The sequence below is a fragment of the Rutidosis leptorrhynchoides genome, chromosome 2 (assembly GCF_046630445.1).
Source record: "Rutidosis leptorrhynchoides isolate AG116_Rl617_1_P2 chromosome 2, CSIRO_AGI_Rlap_v1, whole genome shotgun sequence".
Classification (NCBI taxonomy): domain Eukaryota; kingdom Viridiplantae; phylum Streptophyta; class Magnoliopsida; order Asterales; family Asteraceae; genus Rutidosis; species Rutidosis leptorrhynchoides.
Window position 1 is genome coordinate 201,417,409 of NC_092334.1, and position 9,078 is coordinate 201,426,486.

Below are 9,078 nucleotides of genomic sequence, written 5' to 3' on the forward strand. Positions count from 1 at the left end.
AAACCATGTTGAGGACATCCTCTCAACAACTTTCCAAATCTTGTCCACGCTTCATATAGAGTTTCATTTGGCTTTTGTGTGAACGTAACAATTTCTCCTTGAAGTCTCACGGCTTTAGATGCCGGAAAGAATTGTTTAAGAAATTTCTCAACTAAGACATCCCATGTATCAATCGCCCCTTCAGGTAACGATTCTAACCAATCTTTGGCTTCTCCCTTTAAAGTCCAAGAAAATAACATGAGATAGATCTGTTCATCCTCAACTTCTCTGATTTTGAATAGAGTACAGATCCTATTTGTGACAACCCGGAAATTTTCGATCAAATTTGAACTTAGTTTACATAGTTTTGACACGATAAGCAAAGTTTGTAAGGTTGAATCTCAAAAGTTTTGGAACTATATTCATGTAATCAATTACCCTTTGACTGTGCTCGACGATTCACGAACCTTTAATTATAAATAAAAATGTATATATAAATAAGATATATGTAAATAAATATATATTATAAATTAAATTATTATGCGATTTAGTTATTATGAAATATAACTTAAGATAATTTAAAAACTGTTATTTAAAAATGTTTAGCTAATTATTGAGAGTATATTGAATGTAAATGACTTTGAACATTATTTGTCAACGATAACAAAGTATTGAAGATGTACTCTGAGATTATTGTTTCAATATATATAATTAATATATTTATGTTACTTGCTATCTAAAACATAATTAAATATGTAGTAGTAGAAATATATATATATATATATATATATATATATATATATAATTTATAGATACAAAATTGTTATATATAAAAATGATTGTAGTATTATTATTACTAATATTATTAATAACATTAATAATATTAGTATTATCATAATTAGTATTATTATCATCATTAATAATATTATTGTCATTTTCATTATTTTCATTGTTACTTATTATTATTATTATTATTATTATTATTATTATTATTATTATTATTATTATTATTATTATTATTATTATTATTATTATTATTATTATTATTATTATTATTATTATTATTATTATTATTCTTAATATATATAAAATTTGATTAGTAGTATTAATAATATTCATCTAACATATAATATATGAGATTTGATAAGTATAATCTGTTGTATCAATACTGCTAGGGTTATCTTTGTAAATATTATTAGTATCATTTTTTATTTTGAGAAAATTACTATTAATAGTTTTAATATTATATATCTATTATTATTATTATTATTATTATTATTATTATTATTATTATTATTATTATTATCATTAATATTATTATTATTATTGTTGTTGATAGTATTCTTATTATAAAAAAATAATAATAATAACATTCATAGATTTATTAATAGATTTATATTATTAGTTAATAATACTAAATTTAATATAACAGATATATATAAACAGTTTTATATAAATAAAGTATACATATAAATATACGGTTATATAAATAGATATATAAAAAGATATATAGATACTGTATTTAATATATATATACAGATATTTATATAAGAGTAAATACTAATATATATGGATACATATTTACGGATGATTATATAGATACATATATGTACAAACGCAGATATATATATAAACAGATTGGTACGCTTATATCACTATCTGCTATTTCAATTTATTCTTCTGTCTTCTGTGTGTCTGTGAATTCTTGTCGAACTAGCAATCCTACAAACTAATCATGTTGTGAGAAAAATCATTCAATTCTTTCATTTCCATTATCAAATATCAATTATCAATTTCTGATACATGGAGAGTTAAAAATAAAATTTATTAAACTGTTTTCATATCCGTTCTTGATCTTTTTAACCAAAACACAAATTCGATTCAATTGTAAAGAAAAAGATTGCAGTGTTGTTAGGAATGATCTAAACAAACTATCTGTAAGTTTTCATTACCCAGTTCTTTCTATTCATCTCGAATTTTGAAGTCAAAGATTAATATCAAAAAGTTAACCGTCGCGTTCTTTATGAAAATTCGAATTCATTTGAATGATTTAAGTTCAATTGATGATTTCTAGAGTTTCTAGGAACGATTTAAAATCTAGTTCATGTAGAAAATTTCGTTCAAAACAGTCTTATAATGGAAATCAATTTTTAGTTATGTTCTTCATTTTCACGAACACAGCAAGTAATTTAAATTAAATATTTTTGTTAATTGTTTTGAGTAATTAGTAAACACTCTTATACTAAATGATATATTTCGAATTACAAGTGTTAAACAAAATTAATTGATGTTGTATTGATTTGCTGCTGGGTGTTACAAAGAAGAAGGATAGGGAGACAATTAGAAACATGATAAGTATAATAAAGATGTGGTAATTATCAGAAAAACGTTGGCAGTGGAGTGGTCAAGAGTTGGTTTGGGTTAACGGGAGGTTATGGGTTCGAGTCTCGTAGGAGACAATTCTTTTTAGGAAGCTTGTTAAAAGGGTATACACATTTTCATATACATTTATTATTATTAATAATATTATTATTATGATTATTAATATTGTTATTATTATTATTGTTATTGTGTATTGTGTATTAATGTTATTAATACTAATTATTATTATTAGAATTATAATTATTATTGTTATCATGATTAAAAGTAATATGAACATTATTATTATTATTATTATTATTATTATTATTATTATTATTATTATTATTATTATTAACTTTGTTAATGTATTTTTATTATAAATTTTTTCATTTATGTATTAGTTATCATTTATCTTTATTATCATTATGATTATAATTATAATTAGGAATATAGTTAATATTATTATATTTATCAAACGACTAATATATGTATTGTCATTATTATGATGAAGACATAAGTACCATGACTAATGTAATTATCAAATTGTTAATAAGTAACATCATTAAGTATTATTAATGATATTATTAATATTATTAATTAATATAAGTATTATTATGATTAAGATTATTATTATTATGAGTATCATTGAAGGAACCATTACTGAAATTATTATCAGTAATAAAAATGTTATGTTTATAGTTATTAGTAATATCACTATATTTGTTGTTATCATTAATACTAGAAGTATCATTATTATAATTTATAATTTTATTAAAACTAAGTAGTATCATTATCATTAACATTATAAATATTATTAAACTTATCATCCTATATAAAATTTATATTATTATTATTATTATTATTAAATCCAATAGTATTATTACCCATATCTTAATATTTTCATTAAATTAACTAACAAATGATATTCATATAACAATATATTTAATACACAAAAGTAACCATATTAATATCTTATTTATTAAAATAAATAAAATGAACATAATGAAACATATAAGTATTGATATTAAAACTTATATTACTAATAATATACATAGTTGTTCGATTACAAGTATATGTAATTAATATATATATATATATATATATATATATATATATATATATATATATATATATATATATATATATATATATATATATATATATATATATATATATGAATGATATAGGTTCGTGAATTCGAGGCCAACCCTGCATTGTTCAGTATCGTCGTATGAATATTTTCACTACAAAATATTGAAGTGTGAGTTTCATTACTCCTTTTTTAAATGCTTTTGCAATATATATTTTTGGGACTGAGAATACATGGCCTGCTTTTATAAATGTTTTACGAAATAGACACAATTAATCGAAACTACATTATATGGTTGAATGATCGAAGCCGAATATGCCCCGTTTTACTTGGTAACCTAAGAATTAGTAAACCAGTCTACTAATTGACGTGAATCCTAAAGATAGATCTATTGGGCCTAACAAACCCCATCCGTTGTAGCGGATGCTTTAGTACTTCGATGTTGTTTTATCATGTCCGATGGATGTCCCAGAATGATAGGGGATATTCTTATATGCATCTTGTTAATGTCGGTTACCAGGTGTTCAATCCATATGAATGATTTTTGTCTCTATGCATGGGACGTATATTTATGAGAACTGGAAATGAAATTCTTGTGGTCTATTAAAATGATGAAAATGAATGTTTATGATAAACTAATGAACTCACCAACCTTTTGATTGACACTTTAAAGCATGTTTATTCTCAGGTATTAAAGAAATCTTCCGCTGTGCATTTGCTCATTTTAGATATATTACTTGGAGTCATTCATGACATATTTCGAAAGACGTTGCATTCGAGTCGTTAAGTTCATCAAGATTATTATTAAGTCAATTATGGTTGGATATATTATGAAATGGTATGCATGCTGTCAACATTCGATGTAATGAAAGTTTGTCTTTTAAAAACGAATGCAATGTTTGTAAAATGTATCATATTGTGATGACCCTGAAATTTTCGAACAAATTTAAACTTTAATCTTTATATTATTCTGACACGATAAGCAAAGTTTGTTAAGTTGAATCTCAAGAATTTTAAACTATGTTCATACATTCATTTAACCTCGACCAAATTCCAATGATTCACGAACCATTATATGAACGGACATGATTATATATGTATATGTGTATATATTATAACTTGAAAACGTTAACAAAGTATTAGACGTATAATACTTTACACGAACGTATTTGTTTCGATATATGTTTAATATAATTATCAACGGATTTAAAAGATAATATCAAATGATTGATTTATTAGATACATTGTATGATCGTGAGTCTCTATTGAGAGGTCCACTTTGATTTAGGAAACCTTTCCTTTTTAACGATATTCGGAATAAATGGTAAAGTGACCTACAAGTAAGAAAAAATATGTCAATTAACGATTACTGGACAAAGGTTAGTATAGATTAACTTTCAACACAATGATTGTCTCGTGTCTCTTGATAAAGTTAATTATTTAGTTTTCTTAATATTGAAAACGTTTTACGACATAGACGAGACCTTTTAAAGAATGATTTTGAATATAACTAATTCTGGAAAACTATATTATATTTATTCAATTTAGTTCAAATATATGAAAGTGTTCTTCAAAATAATAGATTTTTAATTATTATAACGTTTCGATAAAAAGATGTGAATGTAATTAGTTTTAGAAAACTATAGTTATTCGATTTAGTATGGACACGTTTTTCGATATAATAGAATTTGATTGTTAAAATGTTTTATGGATTTTCAATGATATGAAAATGAAAATAAAGGTTTCTAATGAGCACTAAAAGACTACAACATTTCATCTCAAGGTTTCAAGTTAAAATGATGGAAATCACTAAACCTGCGCACTTGCACGAGAAAAATCATAACTAAATCATACTGACTCGAAAAAGGGTAATTCAAGTGTCCAGACGTCCGTAACTCAAAAATCTACAACTTTCGTGAAGACACCATACGTGGAATACGTACCTATCTACGCGAAACGCGTAATGTTTGTCGACATAAAAAGTTTGTCGACATAAAAAGTGATGGCGGCTTACCTTTTTATTATTATTATATTATATATTATATTATTATATTATTATTTTACATATATATATATATATATATATATATATATATATATATATATATATATATATATATATATATATATATATATATATATATATATATATATATATATATATATGAACGAAGTACTTGTGATTAGGAACTTAAAAACACACACACACTCACATAAATAAATCACTCTGTATATTTCCTAGCTAAAATTTTAAATTAGTAGTATGGTACTGTAACAAGTGATACACGGGTATTTTAATTCGGGTTACAAACCAATTATAACTAAGAAAACTATGAGTTATTGCCAAGGAGGTTATGGGTAATATTCAGGGATATATTTATGAATCAAACCTAGTGTTTATCATCTCCGTTACGTCTACGTACTTTCCTACAATATTGAATCTCAATATTGATATGTAAGTACTTATATTTTATCTTTTATATAATAATTGTGTATCCATGTCTAGTGCTCGAGTATATATATATTTATACATGCTTGTATGCTAAATTTTATCGCTAAACAATTTATAATGAATCACGAATTAAATACATATATTACTGGTAAAAGGTATATGATATACATGTTTTTGGAAAGCTAGCGAAAAATCAATAACTTTTCATTTAGATATCGAATAGTTTCGATGAACGGATTAAAAGATATAAGCAACTGAATTATGATTGACGTTAATTGAAATTGCTTTTGAATCTACAATTAAGATTTAAACAACTTGTTTACGAGATTGATAAAATGGATTTCTAAATATTACCAACCGAGTAAATGAATCCTTATATAAGGCATGTCTCGTTTTGTTGAACTAAAGTCAGAATGACTTTTTGAAATGACTTTTGATAAACTTTTGTATGTCGATCTCGAGCATTAGGGTTGTGATACACTATGACCTGACCTAGCTTGATAGACATTTATTGACCAACATATGTTCTCTAGGTTGAGATCTACGGTTATTTGGTAATCCGAGTTTCGATCACATTTTGGTGAACGACTTTATATGCTGCTAAGGTGAGTTTCATTTGCTCCCTTTTTAAATGCTTTTGCAATATATATTTTTGGGCTGAGAATACATGCACTTTATTTTAAACGCAATGGACACAAGTACATACTAAATTCTACACTGAGTTTGAACTGAAAATCCCTTAGCTTTGGTAACTAGTAACTACCGGTTATAAGAATTGGTGGGCGCGAGTAGTTGTATATGGATCCATAGGGCTTGATATCCCCGTGCGAGCTAGAGCACTAGACTTTTAACAGACGTATGCTATTTGAGAAGCGTACACGTTGGTTTGCGTGTATTATTAAGATGATTATACAAAGGGTATAAATTATATATACATTAAGTTTAGTTACCAGGGTGCTCAATTTCGTAGAATATTTTGTTAAACATTTTTGGATGAAACAACTGAAATCTTGTGATCCACCTTTATAAACAGATTATGCATAACACTAAAACTATGAACTCACCAACCTTTGTGTTGACACTTGTTAGCATATTTATTCTCAGGTTCCTTAGAAGTCTTCCGCTGGTTGCTTATATGTTATACAAGCCATGTGCATGGAGTCATACATGATTTATTCAAGAAAACATTGCATTCACAAAATCATCACCATCTATCTTATTTTGACTGCATTGTCAACGGAAGTACTATTGTAAACTATTATTTACGGTGATTGTTTATATGTAGAAATCATCAGATATCGAAAACCTTTAATTTAGATATTCATATATGGTGTGCCTTTTCAAAAGAATGCAATTTTACAAAACGTATCATATAGAGGTCAAATACCTCGCAATCAAATCAATGAATGACGTGTTCGTCCATATGAATTTGGAGCGATCGTCACAGTTGGTATCAGAGCGTTGGTCCTAGCGAACCAGGTCTTGCATGAATGTGTCTAACTGATAGTTGTTAAGATGCATTAGTAAGTCTGGACTTCGACCGTGTCTGCATGTTAAAAGTTTTGCTTATCATTTCTTGTCGGAAATTACATGCTTATCATTCTTAAGTCTAGACACGTTTTCCTGCATTTATTGCATAAATAGTGTATAGACAAAAATTCATATCTTAGCGTATCTGTTACTGTAAACTTTTCCTGACATCTTCCGAAAATTTCTCAGTGATTTATGGAATTTGGTATTATATATACATATGTAAATTATGTATTGAAGAATACCAAGCTAAATTCTATAATCTAATTCATATCAAAAATCATCTCCCTAATTATACAAGATGGTTCCCGTATCTAGTTCAAATTCCTTAAACTCCGACAGCTATTCCGATATGGATATTCACCTGAATTCCTAAGATAGTGTAACCGGAATGGATCAACCAATTAGCCATCATCTATTTTGGATGAATTGGGGATGGGTTCGTAGTCTACTTAATCATTGGAGACAAGAAGAAGGTGATCCCTTCCATCCACCACATTGTCCTCTTGGCGAAGAACCTGAAGCACTTACCGGCGAAACTGTTCGAGACACCATTTTCTCTCTCATTTCCAGAGTATCTCGTCACGATAATATACTATCTCAAATTCTGGATCTTATTCATCCACTCGTCAGAACCGCCAATCATCCCGGTGTAGTAGAAGAAGTCAACGAGCTTCGCGCTAGGGTAATGGCTTTGGAGAATATGGTGCAAAGGTTACAAGCACCAGCAGCATCACCGGCATCAACAGTACCACCAACACCAACACCAACAGTACCATTACCACCACCAACAACATCCGCATCGCAAACCTCAACTTCACAATCTGTTCCACGAGCATCAAAGTCATACGCACCGTAATTACCAAGAAATACCAGCAACAATAACCAATGAAGTATTAACTCATTTCTCCTGAAGAAATTTTATGTATATTTAATATATATGAATTTTGAAATCAAAATAAATCTTTTCGTACTAAGCTATTACGTGTGAATCTTAACTGGTAGGTACTACCCGATTAGTTCATATTACTAATATGCAATGATGTACATCCTTCCTTAACAACTTAACCATCGTTAACTACAATCTCTGTTTCAATCCAATGAATTTCATTTCATAATAAACCAAGTGTATTATTCAATTACATAATTGATTTTACATTTTCATTTTCGATGTACTCGAAACTATCCAGAAAACATCATCTGTGCCTTGTAAGGTTCACAAGAATTTCACGAGCATCAACATCCTTCACCAAGGAATATCAATAAGAATAAATAATGAAGTATTGATTTCATTAGCAAAATACTCCGCAAAGATTAAGTAATCTTTAATATTTTAGAGATTATTCATTTCTAATTCCAGTCAAAAATCAAACGAGCTTAATATGATATTAACTCATTAAATCTGTATTACATCTGAAGAAAATATACATACATATATTTTCATAAAAACGGTAATAAAAATTCTTTTGTACAAAGTATTAATTGTGAAATCTTTAATGGGTAGGTAATACTCGGGAAATATATAAGTTCACAATTAATATGTTATACTGTACATTCTTCAACTTTAATTCAAAAATTATTAACTATGCTCACAGCGATATACAATCGTTTCCATACAAATTCAATTACATATTCTGATATTGACGGATCAGAATCCAAGCCAAGA

The 9,078-nt window shown here is 26.8% G+C and overlaps 1 non-coding gene across 1 annotated transcript; it reads left to right on the forward strand.

Moving 5' to 3' along the window:
* LOC139895202 (small nucleolar RNA R71) lies at window positions 1-107 on the forward strand. Its single transcript, XR_011775664.1, has one exon. It is a non-coding gene; the product is annotated as a small nucleolar RNA R71 (small nucleolar RNA).
* The last annotated feature ends 8,971 nt before the right edge of the window (window positions 108-9,078 follow it).